Source organism: Protopterus annectens, chromosome 12.part0 (genome assembly GCF_019279795.1).
Source record: "Protopterus annectens isolate FY-2018-M chromosome 12.part0, PAN1.0, whole genome shotgun sequence".
NCBI classification, from domain to species: Eukaryota; Metazoa; Chordata; order Ceratodontiformes; family Protopteridae; genus Protopterus; species Protopterus annectens.
In genome coordinates this window covers 142,845,729-142,862,099 of record NC_056746.1, presented here as the reverse complement: position 1 = coordinate 142,862,099, position 16,371 = coordinate 142,845,729, and the positions used below count along the sequence as shown (strand labels likewise).

Below are 16,371 nucleotides of genomic sequence, written 5' to 3'. Positions count from 1 at the left end.
TAGGGAGCACATGAATAAGGGTCCTCTCACCTGGGGTGGGCAAGCCCATCTCTTCTGTGCTGCTACATCAGTCAGTCAAGATGCTAATCTAACCTGAGTCAGCTGGGCCATAGTCAGGGCTTTATCCCTCTATTCCAGCGGTGCTGTCAGGACAGTATCTTTGACCTTTAACTTAACATTACTGAAGTCATTAATGAATTGCATGTACTTATTTCCTTTAATATATGAGTTTATTTTTTGTGTAGACTGACTATTACCTTTCTTTGCATCCATTATACACTGACTGCATGCTTAATTACAGCTATCATCTGAAAACAAGGCACCTTTGGTACACTTAATCTATGCCGGTGGATCCTGGATAACATTCAAAAAATATTCGCAATAGATGGCATAGATAATGATTTCACTGAACATATTTCTGTGTACAGAAATGACATGATTTATTTTCTGAAATTGTAAGAGTTTTAGCTGAAACTTTCTAGCATTTGTTATGAAATGGGGGTTTAATCTGAACTGCTAACTAAGAAGCAGGGAAGACAAGAGATCCCTTATTAAACTGCATTCATAGACCAAGAAATTGTGTCCTTTTTTCCTACTCCTTGTTTTCTTTTCTTCTTGCTTTTCTCTTATCTCATAAGGTATATGCTTAATCACAACAACTCACACTGAATTATACATTTTCTCCCCTGAATATTGAAAGCATCTATGTTTGTTTGTTTGTGTCTTTTGGCTTTTCCCGGTTAGGGGTCGCCACAGCGGAACTCCAGTCTGCTAATGATTGGCAGTAGATTTTTACGTGCTGGCTTGCCGGGCCTAACGCACAACCTTCAACAGAGGAACGCCCATTCACGCATGTCGCCACTCAGAAGACGCTCTAACTGAGAATCGAACGGGCAACGTCTAACTGTGAGGCGACAATGCTACCGCAGCACCACCACCGTAGATGTAAATAATGTTGGTTGATTGTCTTATTTTATGTTTATACTACCCTCAATGTATATCAACTGTTTACTGTGAGGAAGTCTCACATCCATCTGTGCTATTATGTATGCTATTTTAGTTTAATGAAAAGAATAAATAAAAATTATTGAAAAAAAACAAAGAAGCAGGGAAGACCAACATATTGTCAAGTAATACTAGCTCCGGTGATGTAAATGGAAAAAGCCCTTATTATGATCCAGGTGACTCAAGTTTGTTTAGAGACTGAGAATCCTGATGGAGCTTGCAGGGAAAGAGAGGACTGAAGAGGCAGTGCCCTCTTCTTGTCTTGTGGGGTGGGGTGGGAAGGAGTGGAAAAGGTGCATGCTTAAGGCACACATGCAGAGCATGATTTCCGAGTGGAAGCCAGAGAAGCTTGCCTGTGGTGCCTAGTTGTGAGTGGGCACAGGGACAGTCTCACTAGCTTACAGTCCTTTTGGAGGCAAGGGGCAGCTCAGAACCAGTATTGTCCATTGTAAGTTTCACTTATATGAAGTACTATCTGAGCATGCAGGGTAAAGACAAGAGCAAAGACAGGGTGCTCCTCTGGACCTGAAGCTGGCTAACTTCCTACTACCGATCTCTCAACAAATGTATAGCAAATTAGCTAATAAGGATTCCCTAGGCAGGGATGAATTTGATTGTAGCATTGTTGTCTAATCTGGGAATGCCTGGGTCTTGCCCCTGATAGAATGAATGGGCCAGTTGATTATTTACCTTTTGTTGACCAGGTTAGTCTCACTAGGCTAGTAGTCTCTTTTCAGTGGAGACAGATGGTGGTATTTATACTACTAGGGGAAATTTGGCCTGGGCATTTGGGAACTTCCCCTAGTCTGTACTGTACAGGGACTCTTTTCATGGTGATACGCTCTATCTCCTGTTTCAGTTCCCAGCTTGTAGGCGGCCCGGAGAAATAGGAGGAAATATGGAGAGTGTGAGTGACTGAAATTCAAAAAACGGAAAAGAAATGAGTGTGGAGATGGCCTAGGCCTTTACATGAAAGGCAGCTAAATGAATCGAAAGAAGCGGAGAGGTCGTTGGTATCGGATGGGAATGGTGAAACTAATAATGCTGATGAAGCGGTTCCAGATTCAAAGACTTTATTTAAAAAAACTGTCCAAAGTAGAAGAAGAGAGTCAGCAGGAATGTATTTTACAACCTTTCAATCCAGGGGATTGCAGGATGTTTATCTGAAGGAGCTGATCAACCAAAGTGAAGCAGGGAGTAAACTGGCAGCATCGCGGGGCAAAAATATGGAGAAAATACAGGAAGAAGATGTTACAGAAGATAAAACAAAATGAAATCATACACACAGAGTGTTAAAGAATGAGAAAAAAGAAATGAAGAGGAGAAGGAATGAAGAAAAAATACAAATAAGTAGAAAGAAACAGGAATGGACAGAATGAGGTACGGGACACTAGAATTGCACCACTGGGCGTTTCACCCATGGAGGTAAGAACATTTATTCTTAAAAACAAAGAAACATGTTGTGACTTCATTTTTGAAACAGGACAATACATGGAATTTTTTAGACCAATATGAACTAAAAAAGAACTGTAATCCATGGAATGAATACGTAGTACAGACACTTTTTAGAGAAAAAAAAGAGAGTTAGAATAGAATTCAGAACAGAAGTTGAAAAAGATGAACTAAAAGGACATTAAAAGACAATATGTAAAGATGTGATGAACATAGCAAAAATATATGATGAAAGAAGTTTATGGAGTGGGGGATTGGGAATATGGGATTATTTTGAAAATGCAATGTTGTGCATATTCCCAGTGTGAGTAATATGAATGGTAACAGAGGATTTGTTAAAGACAAAGGACAACCTAAAACATGCTTTTTTTTTTTGCGGAAAAGACGACCACTTGATTAATAAATGTGAAAAGCGAAAATGTTTTATTTGTGGCAAAACAGGGCATGCAGCAAAAAAATGTGATATGAAATGTAGGAAGTGTGGAAAAACTGGACATATATGGATGGAATGTGAAGAAAATGTAGAAATTGTAGAAAAAAGAAGGCAAACAGGATGCAGTGCGTGACAAAAATGTACAGAAGGAATAAGAAAAACAAGAAAAGAACAATGATATAATAAAGGAAGCAAAACGTGGGGGGGGGGACGAAGAGGAAGATGAGGTGACTGATACAAGTGAAGAAGAACATGTACATTGGCAAATAGTGAGATGAAAGAAAAATTCCATAGGGCAAAGGGTAAAAGAGGGAAAAAGAAAATTCAAAACCATAATTGTGAAAGAGAATAAAAAAGGTAAAGGATTTATTTTTATACATCTTGAAATAGTTATGCTATACTCCTGATTATTGACACTGTATAACATTGTATTGCTACTTAATGCCTTGTAATAATCCTGTAGCATTGCTGTTTAATGCTAAATTATAATGAAAATTGTATATGTTGGAGCTTTTCTCCCCTGACCTCCGCTGAAAAAGGGGCTCTTCAGCTCAGTTGGACAATATCGGTCAACAAATGTAAAATAAATAAATAAATTTAAATAATAATAATACCATCTTTTAAAAGTTGAAGATTTTAGCTTTAAATGTGAATAGTATAAAGAATATCAAAAGAATAGGTATTTTAGAATGGTGTGCTTCAACAGACATGCATATTTTCATATTAGAAGATTAGAGGATTTTGACAGAAGAAGAAAGAAAGCAAATGAAATACTATGGAGTGGAACTGTTATTTGGAATAAGGGGAAAGATACATGTTCAGGAATAGACATATTATGTAAACAAAATATTAAAATCCTAGATTTTACATTAGTTGAGTTAGGAAAAATAACTCTACTAGACTTAATATGGAAAACAAAGTTTTATATGATTATTGCTTTATCTACTTATGTTACAAAGAAAGACAAATAATAATGTTTAATAAAATTCTAAATTATGTAAGTGTTAATATGGATATAATATTAATAGGCAAATTTAATTGTAATTTAAGAACAGAAAAAAGTAATGATATTAAAATGATATAGGAGATAATTAAAAGTGGAAAATTTTATATATATATATATATATATATATATATATATATATATATATATATATACACACACACACACACACACACACACACACATATATATATATATATACACACAAACACACATATGGGCTAACAAACACTGGACTTATAAAAGAGGAGAAATTAAAACGGAAATTAACTATTTCTTAGTGTCAGATAGTTTAAAAATATTACAAAAAGGGATAAAAAGTTTTTTTGGATCATATAGCTATATGGATAGAGGTATATGAAAAAGTTATTAAAAGGCTTAATGAAAAAGATAAGATGCTAGAAAAGAAATGAACAAATTATGGAAAGATCATATAGGTATGAGAATATTTTATAGAACCTGGACCAGTTGGTAGATAAGTTTTAAAGAAAAAAAATGCTTTCTGGAATACCAAAAATGAAAGAAGGAGAATAGAAAAAAATAAGATATAAACAATTGACTCAAGAAGTGTTTAAGGGAATAATAGGAGATAAGAGAACTTTTTTTTCAAGAAAGAAAAAGAAATATATGATGCAAACCAAGAAAAAAATTAATTGGCCCTAGGCGTGAGTGTGTGCGTGCGTGTGTGTGCCTTTCGTGGAAGGTTGGGTGCCGGGCTGGCAACTCGGCACCATAAAAACTCCACTGCCAATCATGAGCGGACAGGTGATCCGCTGTGGTGACCCCTAACCAGAAAGAGCTGAAAGAAGAAGAAGTAGAAACAAAGATATTGTTTACAAGGAAGAAAAGAACAAGTAGCACCCTATTTCAATAAAATAGTAAAAGAGAACAAAAGAATAATAAAAGAAGTAGAAAAGTAACAATACAAGACAGAATACGTAATGTGATAGAATAATAAAAGAATTAAAGAGCAATGAAGGAGAAAAAATAACAAGACAGAATACATAATGTGATTAAACATTACATAAAACAAAATTTTGTAAAAAAGCAGACAAAAGTAAAAAATAAATAGGCAGTTAAAAACTAAGTGAAGAACACAATGAGAATTTGGAGAAAAACGTAAATGTTAAAGAACTAAATGAAATATTAAAAGATATAGTCTCCTACTATATGCCCTAGGATTCTTCAAAGTTCTGCTCAAAACCTCCTTATTATCTACAAACCTAAAAGTAAAATTGGGCAAAACTTGTACAGCTACTCTCTTGCACAAGCTTGGAACAAACTCCCACTAGACATCAGGAATATTAATCACACTCAGAGATTCAAGATTGCTGTCAAAACCTGTCTTAACAGTGCATGGATCTGTCACTGTACTCGCCCACAATGACCCTCTCCTGGTTTCACTCAGCCCATCCTTGCATCTTTCCTCCTCTTTTCTTCTCATGTCCACTCTTGGCTTGAAATCTAACTCCCTTTTTCTTCCTGACTAACAAGAATTATATCTCTCACTCTTTGGTCTCTACTCTTTTAACCATACTTTCTTCCTATCCTACTTCTGTAAGATTTTTCCTCCTAACTGAACTCTAGCTACAAGTTATGTCCCTGTTAGGCTTATGTAATTGTATCTGTATCACTCAAGTGTCATGGTATATTCTTCTATATAACTTCTAATTTACAAATGTATTTGCTCCTGTACATATCTTTGCTACATGTATTCATTTATTTGTTACTTGTTTTTAATACTGTGCTACTCATAGTACCATGGTTTATATCTGTATATAGGATAACAGGATCATAGGAAGTTACTAGGCTATTGGCCCTGAGGCCCTTATAAGCCTAGCCAAGAGTTTAGCCCATGTTTAGACAAGTCAGCACCCAAAGCCCCTGTCCAGCAGGGATGCAGGTAGAATCCCAGGGGTGTATTTTCTGTTTCCCATCCAGTTATCCAGGTTGCACTTAAAAAGGGATAATGAGGTACTCTGCTTGATGTGGAAAGGGAGTCTATTCCACAGAAGGGGGAATCTCTGGGACACAAATCTGTCCCGCCAACAAGTCCTATTGATGTCACAGACCAGGTTGAGGTTGGGCATGTAGGTGACTCGAGTGGACCTTAACTTGCGGATCACTGAAACCTGGCTAAAACCATACATTATACATCAAAGATTCTGAATTTCTTCCCCAAACTACTCTTGCCCTAGAACTGATAGACTATACAAGAAAGGTGGTGGCATTGCCTTATTATTCCCAAGCACCTTTACAGTAGTACCTTATTCCAAACCAATTCCCTGCTTTTCAACTGCTGAGCTACTTGTCACCTTCCTAAAACTCAGTGATTGCAAAAGCCTGTGCATCCTAGTCATATACATCCCCCCAGGCACTAATACTACTATTCTTGAAGACATTCTTGCCTGGACAACCAACAATATAAAAAATGAAACTATCATCCTAGGCGATGCCAGTATTAACTGGCTAGACATTTCCAATAACAACCCCTCTACAGATATTAACCTTCATATTTATACTCAACTAATCTCCGACATTACTAGACCCAACATTAAGGAAAACAAAGGCTCAGTTATAGATTGGATCTTAGTTTTCAACCCCCAAAAAATTACCACCTCAGGGACTCTCCCAAACAGCATTAGTGATCACTCCCCAGCATTCATTATACGTAAACCTACCTCTATACCAAATGTACACCAATATAGATACACCAGAGATTTATCACATTTCTCCCCAGACTCCTTCAATGGCATCCTACAGAATATTAACTGGAACACACTAAAACTTTTCCCACTTAATGAAGCTGTCAATTGGTTTAATTCTATATTTCTTAAGATCCTAAATAGCCTTGCCTTTCTCTGGTTAAAAAGGATCAAGTCAAAAAATGCTATTTGGCTTACTAAGTCCACAAAACAAGTTATGTCTTCTAGGGACAAAGCCTGGAAAGCCTGGCAAAAAAACAAATCCCTGTCCAACCTCACCCTTTATAAACTCCACAATCAGGCTAAATGACAAGTCACCAAAAAACAAGCTATCCATGACCCACACAGGCTTAACCCTAAAAGTTTCTGGGGAGCAATCAACTCTCTTCTCCACCCTGGAACTAACAACAACCCATGTCCACACCTCGAAAAAAACACCCTCTGAGATAGCCTCCCTCTTTAACTCACACTTCATTGATACCATTCAGAAACTGACTACCACCTTTCTACTTATAACAACTAACCCAACAGGGACTCTACTTGTACACACCTCTTCTATGCCTCTTCCTGCTTTCACTCTAACACCCATACCCACCTCCACTATCAAAAAGCTCCTTTACAAACTCAAACCCTGCTCCAATGCCCCTGACAACTTACCTGCTGAATACTTGCAACTCTCAGCCTCCTCCATTGCTTATCCTATTAGCATCCTCCTCAATAGGTCTATTCAGGAATCCTATATACCTGATATCTGGAAAGGAGCTTTCATTCTTCCACTTCATAAAGGTGGGAGCAACTTTGATATCTCTAACTTCCGTCCTATTGCTATCCTCTCCCCAGCCTCCAAAATACTTGAGAAATGTATTCACACTCAGCTCCTCACTCACCTGACCCAGCACCAAATCCTCTCCGCCACTCAACTTGGCTTTAGGCCTGGACATAACACCAACACCGCCCTCATCTCCTTCCTCAAAGTAGTCAATAGAGCTAGGGATGCTGGTTCCTTAGTCTCTGCACTCTTCCTGGACTTATCAAAGGCCTTCAACACTATTTCCCACTCCCTCCTGCTTACTAAACTCTCTGATCTTGGATTATCTCCCCCTGCCTTACAGTGGTTTAATAACTATCTCAGTAATAGGCAGAAATCTACCAAGTGGCAACACTATTTCTCTCCTTTCATGACTACAAATACAGGCGTTCCCCAAATCTCAATACTGGGGCCTCTCTTATTCAGCATATTTGTCAAAAACTTTCACTCCTCTCTGACCCACAGCACTGTTATACAATATTCAGATGACTCAGCTATTATCTGCTCTGCTAAATCTGTCCCTATACTACAGAAGCTCAACCAAGAAGCATTTAGTTCCACTGAAACCTGGATGTCCCAGAACCATCTCGCGCTCAACCCAATAAAACAAAACTTTTAATATTTACCCCCACAAAATCTATCACGATTGACAAGTCACTATTCCCCATTCATTCCCAAAACAACACAAACATAGACGTCGTCCCCAGTACCAAATTACTAGGTGTCACCATTGATGACAAATTAATTTTTAACCTTCACATCCACAACATCGAAAAAAACTCACCAAAAACTAAGTGCCCTGTATAGCCACAACTATTTTCTTAGCCTCTCTACAAAAAAGCTCTAGCCTCATCTTTCCTGCTTCCACCTCTTTTATATGGTGCTCCCATTCTTACCAATCTACAGTCCTACTTGAGAACAAAACTAGACTCTTGTTACAACAAAGTTGCTAAATTTGCTACAAATGCAAAATTTTCTATCCACCACTGCTCCTCTCTGCATCAACTATATTGGCTAGAATCCCCTCACTACCTCACTTTTCTACAATTAGCTACAATCCACAAGCGTATCTACCACCCTGACACCTGCCCTTCCCTCTCCTCCATACTGACTATGTACCACCCTACTCGACACCTAAGAATTGAAAACAAAATGTTAATGTCTATAGAGAAACCTAAGCTTCAGCTGGCCAAATGCTGTATTCCTTTACTGTTGCTAAGGCATGGAATAATCTCCACCCTTCTCTCAGAACTATCAGCAATCCTACCTCCTTTAAAAAATCCCTCAAACTACATCTTTCCTCTCACTGGTTATGCTCCTGTACCCCTACTCACAACTCCACCTCCTGACTTCTCTCCCTGGTGATTTCACCTCTATACATTTCTAGTACTACCAGTTCCTCCCCTCTCTGCCTATTGACTGACTTCCTGTCGCTTTAGCCTCGCTTTTTCTTTAGCCTTAATTTTCTCTCCTTAACCTTCTGTCTCCTCCTTCCCTTACTCTGTACTTATTCCTTCTGCTATGAACCTTGCAGGCTTATTTAATATTGTGTTACTTGAATATATGCCTTTTATTAATTCTATTTTTTACATTATTTTCATTCAAGATAAAGGTATTAATCATTATTCTTTGTTATATGTTATGCTTTTATATCTTTGTATGTAATTATTGTGGAGCTTTTCTCCCCGGGCCTCCACTGAAAATGGGCTCATTCTAGGCCCAGTGGACTTTCCCGGTCAACAAATGCAATAAATAAATAAAATAAATAATAAATATGCAGTAGTCCCATCAAGGTGGAGTCTAAGATTGCTTTGTATGCCAGACAGAGGTCACCTCTGAGGAGTCTATATGAAACTGAGTAGAGGGACAGGGATGATATGACTTCTAATCTACAATTTGTTACATTGTGGATCTGTTATACTATATGTGTGCACATCTTTGAACTTGTTTTACTACCTATTTCTATTTGTTTATACAATTTTGGATTTTTTTAACTTAAACTATTTGTCTGTATTACTTGTGGAGCTTTTCCCCCATGGGTCTCCTCTGAAAAAAGGCTTTTGATCAGTTGGACCAACCCGGTAAACAAATGTCAAATAAATAATAAATAATACAGCTACAGGATTAGATAGTACTGAATATCATATGTATAATAATATAGAAAATTGGCAGAAAGTCCTTTTTGTGGAGGTATTAAATGAATGGTTAAGGAAGGGTATAATAGATTAACAGATATGTATGGAATCATGACATTTATCTGTAAAAAAGGAGACAAAGATGGCATAAAAACTGGAGGACAATAGCATTGAATAATGCAGATTATAAGATATTTATGAGAATAATAAATAAAAGAATAACAAATAAAGTAGAAAAGTTGCTTGATCAAACAATGTTTGGTAAAAAAGGGAACGGAAGTCAAGACTTATTGTGGATAGTAAAAGAAGTAATAGATGATACTGTAAATAAAAAGGTAGAAGCAAAAATTATGGTAGGAGATCTAAGTAAGGCATTTGATGAAATACAATAGGATGCTTTATGGGATAAACTAGAGGCTTATAATATAAGTGATAGAATAGTTAAAGTATTTAAGTCAGTATATGAAAGAAATAGCACAAAAATAATTTTAAATGGATGGCGAAATGAAGAAATCAAAATAGGATGTTGAATAAAACAAGGATGCCTGTTGAGTAGTACCATAGTTGCCTTAGTTATGAATGCAGTTGTTAATAAAATAAATAGGAAATTAAATATGGTAGGGTATAAAATAATGGTAAAAATATGATTACCAATGATATTTGCATATGCAGGTGATATAGTATTAATCACTAAAAATAAAGAAGAAATGGATGAAACAATTAAAAAGTTAATGGAATAGTTAAAGACAATTGGCCTAAGTATAAATAAAGAAAAAAGTAAAGGTTTTGGATTCATGGGTAGTTTTAGAGATATACAGTTTAATAGAGTGACCATAAGTATACTAGAAATTGTATTAGGAAAAAATTAATATATAAAAATGGGAAAACATTATTCAGGAAATAAAAAAACATATGCACATTCTGGAAGGCATATAATAGGTTCATAGGTAGGTACTAGGCTATTGGCCGTAGGGCCTACATAAGCCTAGCCAAACGGTACCCTGGCTTTTGTCACCCAAGAAAATTATTTTCCTGTGCCCCTGTCAAACAGAGCCAGAGAAGTGATCCCTGGAGTGAATTTCCTATCTCCCATCCAATCATCAAGATTTTTCTTGAAGAGTGCTACTGAGGAGCTTTGTTTGATATAGATAGGTAGTTTGTTCCAGAGTACAGGAAGTCACTGGGACAGAAATCTATCCCTCCAGCATGTTCTGTTTATTGTGGTGACAAGATTTAGGTCCCTAGAGCATATAGCTCAAAGGGATTGGGATTTCTTTAAGTGGAGCATGTCCAACAGCTCTGGGTTTGACATAGCTTTGTATGTTAGGCAGAGATCGCCTCTGAGTAGGCGATATGCAACAAAGTAAAGCTGGAGTTTTTTGAGACTGCGTAGGGCATCTGTTTGAGGCCAGTAATCCTCTTTGTGAGGTATTTCTGTGGCCTTTCCAGTTGTTGTAGATGTCTTTTGAGGTACATACCAAAAGGGGCGTTGTACTCTATAATGGGTCTAATGAGTGATGAGTAGAGGGGAACAATGACCTCTTTTTTCCTGGATGAGAAACCTTTTGTGATGAGGTGTGCCATGTAGAAGGATTTCCATACTACTGTGGTGATGTGATTATCAAAGGAGAGATACTGTTCACCTGTGTCCCAAGGTCTCTTATCACACTTTTGGTGTTAAGTAGACTACCGCCTATGTGTTAGTTCATGGGTACAGAGTTTTTACCAAAAGGGATGACAATGCACTTTTTGGCATTGAGTTTGAGGCCATGGCTTTGACACCAGGCATCTGTCTCAGTGAGGCCCTTTTGTAGGATGTCCACATTGTTAGGAGTTTTGATTATGGCTCCTAGTTTGCAGTCATCTGTGAACTTTGTTAGCCAAAGACCTTCTGTGTTAGCCTGTACTTCAGAGAAGTAGATACCAAACAGGAGAGGACCTAGGACTGAACCCTGTGGTACTCCACTTGTCACTGGTCTGAAGTTGGATTTAGAGTCTGCTACTTTCACAGTGTGAGTTCTGTCAGTAAGCCAGTTGGCAACCCATCTTGTGACATAAGGATTTATACCTAGTTTAGTGAGTTTATCTATAATTCCAGAGTGTGGGATGGTGTCGAAAGCCTTGGCGAGATCTAGATAGGCTGTGTGAACCACCTTATCCTCATCTACGGCTTTGGTGAATGCTTCAAAGAAGTCTATCAGATTTAGGAGACATGACCTGCCTTTTACAAACCAGAACTATCATATTAAAAAAAAAACATATCTGATAAATTTATTTATTGGGAAAGTCTGACTTGAAACAAACCCAATTTTCAACAGAAGCCTGGGAAGAAACACTCTAGACACATGTCTTTGTGATGTGGGAGGAAACCCACACAAATACAGGGAGGACATGGAGACTCCACACAGAAGGCACTCCAGCCGAGAATCGAACCGGAGAACCTCTTGTTGTGAGGCGACAACACTACCGCAGCACCACTACGCCATCTGAAATTCTATTTTACTAGGTAAATTATAATATTTAACAAATATATGTATATCAGCTAACTATGAAAAAGAGATAATGTCTATGATGTTTTTATTCATATGGGGATCCAGACTGAATCCAGTGAGAAGGGGAATTTTGTATGTAAAAGAAGAGGAAGGATGGTTGGGGGTTAATAAATCCAATTGTCCATACAGCATCATTGAACCTGTATAAAGCTTTTAAAAGATGCAAATAAGTATATAAGAATTTGATCAAATGCCTTTTGTAGGATAAATATAAGTGTTTTGGGGAAAAAAAATAGGAAAAGAATGAAGAATTATATGAATGAAGGAATTAAGGAATATTAAAACAAATATTCCTATGGAAGTTAAAAGTGAATATAACTGAAACAAACAGGAAATAATGGTATTTAAACATTATGACAGAACACTATTTCAACTTTCCTTGGAAATTATTAGAAATGAAAAAGAAAAAAGCTATTAAAGAAAGATTCATGTAGTGCAGAAAAATATATGAATGCAAATATTTTTTGTGGAGATTATTAATAAGTAAATTACCTGTCAAAGGTAATATGCCATATAAAAGAAAACAAGAAAGGATTTGTATTCATTGTGGTGAATTTGAAACAACCGAACACATTTTTTTAAAATGTATTAGAGTAAAGAAATTGGAGTAAGAAATATGTAAAAATAAAATGCTGAAAGGTTTAGAAAAGATAGAACATATAACCATGAACATGTTGCAATATGGTATTATGATACGATAAGACAAAAAGAAATGAAGAAAAATGTTATATTTTATGGACACTATGGATGGAAAGACTTAATGAAATTAATTTTAATGGAAAATAGCAGAAATTCTACAGAAAATACTTTATTGGCTTTGGGAAAAAGGGGTGGGGGGATCCTTAGTTATATAAATGCTTAGTATTGTATAAAAGTGTAAATGTATATAATATCAATTCTGTTAATAGTGCAATAACAATAATGTAATATACGTATTGATCATCAATAAAGAACCCCTACTTTTTTCAATAGGATCTTTTACATCCACCTGAGTTACCACCAACTTAAGTAAACAGTGCCTTAGTTTAATGTGCCATCTGAAGGACAACTCACTCAAGTGTGCCGCACTCCCCTTTTTCTGCACTCCAGTATCAATAATCACTCTACCGGGTGTGAGAATAGAACCCACAGCCTTCTATACCAAAGGCCAGATTGCTAACTTTTGTGCCACTGACACTGCTAAAGGAATGAGATACCTCAAACTTGATGAGGTAAGATAGCTAAGCCATAAATGAATAAGATAGCACAAACTTGAAGTAAAAAGTCAAAAAGCAGCGAATGACAACTAATAAAAACAGTCCACAAAGAGTAATTCGCTGTTGTGGGTGATACGATCCAAGAAGAACTTCACAACTCTAATTTGAAACTATTTATTGTATGCATAAACACTCCGGTTAAGCGCTTTCATCTAACATAGTAGACTTCATCAGAACACAATAAAAATTTTAACCCAGGGTTATATACTCCCCCTAACCAATTAAACACATAATGTAATCAAGTCAATTAAAAGTAATTAAACAGTACTAGTCCCTTAAAGTGCTCAGTGCTGTCATTAAAAACAATTGCAAATTAAAATTTTAAAATATGTTTTTGTATTAAAAAACCTACCTATGCCATGAATAAAATCATATACACTTGATTACATTATGTGTTTGATTGGTTAATAAATAGCTTCAAATTAGAGTTGTGAAGTTCTTCTTGGATCGTATCACCCACAACAGCGAATTAAACTTGAAGTGAGGTAGTTAAGTCTTAAAGGAATAAGATACCCCATACTTGATAAGGTGAGGTGCGTAAGCCAACAACTTTGGTGAATGCACCTGTAGGGACATCACATTTTATTTACAGACATAAGGTTTCCTAGTGCTAGATTTTTTTTTACCTTTTTCAAAATGTGTAACAGAATAAGAGAATAAAGGAAAAAAAGCAGGAAGTGAAACATCAACTTCTAGGCTGAGATAAAGACAGCAAATAGGGAGATACAAAACATTTCTCAGTTGTCAAAAAAAACAAAACAAAATAGGTTTTCCTGAGTGGAAGCTTAACATACTGACAAGCTGCTTCCTGAAGAAAGGAAAACTGAAGCTGTCTCGAGCAAGAAGGAGCCATTAGAAATAAACTCTCTCCTTATTTGCTTTACTGGAACATTATTAATGAGAAGGACTGGCAAAGAATATTACAGAATCCCCCCCCCCCCCCCAGGTTTGCTGAACATCATCATTCTCTCATATCAGGAAGTGGGGAAGTTAAATGTTGATATGAAAGGCAAATAGATTCATTAAAAAGAAGTATGTCCCTCTCTTTCTTTGTCAGTTCTAAGTAAACTTCTGGATATAAATGCTACTTGCAATCCAGAATATTTTTTTGTTTTTGAACTATCTGCACATACAGACATTTTAGACGCACAGGCAGATATACCTCTGTAGGATGAATGTCCATAGAAAATGCTACCTCCTACAGTCACATGGTTAGTCTGCACAAATGTGACTCATCTGTCCTTCCATTTGTTAGGTACCACATTAAATTTGCTTTATGGCAGAAGCTGCCACTTAGCATATATAGTGTGCCCTTTAAATGCAGTTATCCTACCTCCCCTCTAGCTCTTCCTTCCTTCCAGCGATTTTCCACCTGTCATGTGCTATCTTGAATATTTCCTTGGTAGTCTCTCTCCATCACCCATTCTGGTTTTCTGTTTCATGGGACCACAACCCTTTCTATGAAGTTGTACTTGTAGATCTGGGGAGCAGCTGGTCCCTTCAGTCTGTTTTTTGCCCGTCACCCTTCTCCTCTCCAACCTTTTCTCTGCATGCCCACCCCTTCATATCTCACTAATATGAGTTTGTGTTTCCATATGTTGTTTCCATGCTCTTTTCCCTTGTGTTGTGAAAAGAGCTACAGCTCCTTTAATCTGTTCAACCCCTCTTTCTCCATGCTACCTAACCTTCTAGTGGTTTCTAGTGGCCATCCTCTGGACTCTTAACACTCTGCTATACTTGACATATGTTCTAATAGAGCAGAAGTACTACCTCTTTGCTTTTTGAGTTTATCCCCCTGCAGAAGCACCCTAGCATTTTGTCTGCCACTGACTCACAAACCTTACTTTGTCCACATGTAATCAGCATCCCCAGATTCTTTTCCTGTTCTTTTGCCATCTTTTTCTCTCTTCACAGCTGATATTTCACATCAGGGTCATTGTTTCCCAAGTGCAGCCTTTCACATTTGTTTGCACCAAATGTCACCTACCACCTTGGCCAGTCTTTCAGGTTCCTCATTACAGTCTTCCACAGTAGTCCACTGCTGCCCTTAAAATTGTGTTATCAGTAAACAGGCTTGCTGCTCTTGTCCATTCCCTCAAATATGTGTAAAATGACAACCTTGAAGAGTACTGGACTCAGGACCAATCCCAGTATTCCATAAGTAACTTCTCTTATTCCTTACATTGTTCCTCTCATGGTAAACATCTAAGTCCTACCCATCAACAATACAGCAGCGCTAGCCCCAAAGGTAGGGCTGAGTGACAGACTTTAATGACGTTCAGGTAAACCACTTATATCATGATTCTCCTGTAACAGTCAGATCAAGTTAGACTTAAAAATGTTATAAATCTTTATTGACCATGAACCTAAGTTGGGTATTGGCCTGGAGACAGTAGTTCTTTAGGAAAACATCTAGCATTTGTTGCCCTACCACCACTGTTAAGCTAAAAGACCTCTACCTCTTCAGCCTTTTGCTGCTCCCCCCACCCTCCTACACTAGTATCACTTTGCCATCTTCCCTTTCTAGAAGCTTCTGTGTTGATCAGTGATGCATTTTACATCTCCATCACAGAAGCTGCTGGCACACTATCTAGATTTCTAAAGACCCTGACTGTTTATGTAGTCTATGTGCCTTGTTGTTCTTTAGGGTATCCAGTTTCCTCCCAACATCTTTCCTTTCTATTCTGGCATCCATCCCCACACTCTGTCCTACCACTTTCCCAATATGGCACCCTTTTTCTCTTTTCATATTTAAAGACTGAGATGAATTATTATTTCAGTACTTCTGCTTTTTCCCAATCTGCCACGATGTCCCTCCTGTTCAGAACTGTTTTATCATTTCTTCTTTCTGCTATAAACCTGCAAAAAAAGCTTTTGTTCCAGTTTTTATCTCCTCTCCCAACACAATTTTGACTTGCATATATGCAGCCATTACCTTAGTTATCAGTATTTTCCTTGTGTCCTTCTACAGTGAATACTCTGCTCTCTCACCTTCTCCCTTTCTTCCCATGTATGCCCTATA

The 16,371-nt window shown here is 37.2% G+C and overlaps 1 protein-coding gene across 3 annotated transcripts in view; it reads right to left on the bottom strand.

Annotated features, from left to right (window-relative positions):
- Window positions 1-16,371, bottom strand: part of MYH11 (myosin heavy chain 11) — a 547,944-nt gene that overhangs the window by 240,742 nt on the left and 290,831 nt on the right. The gene's annotated exons all lie outside the window — the stretch shown is intronic.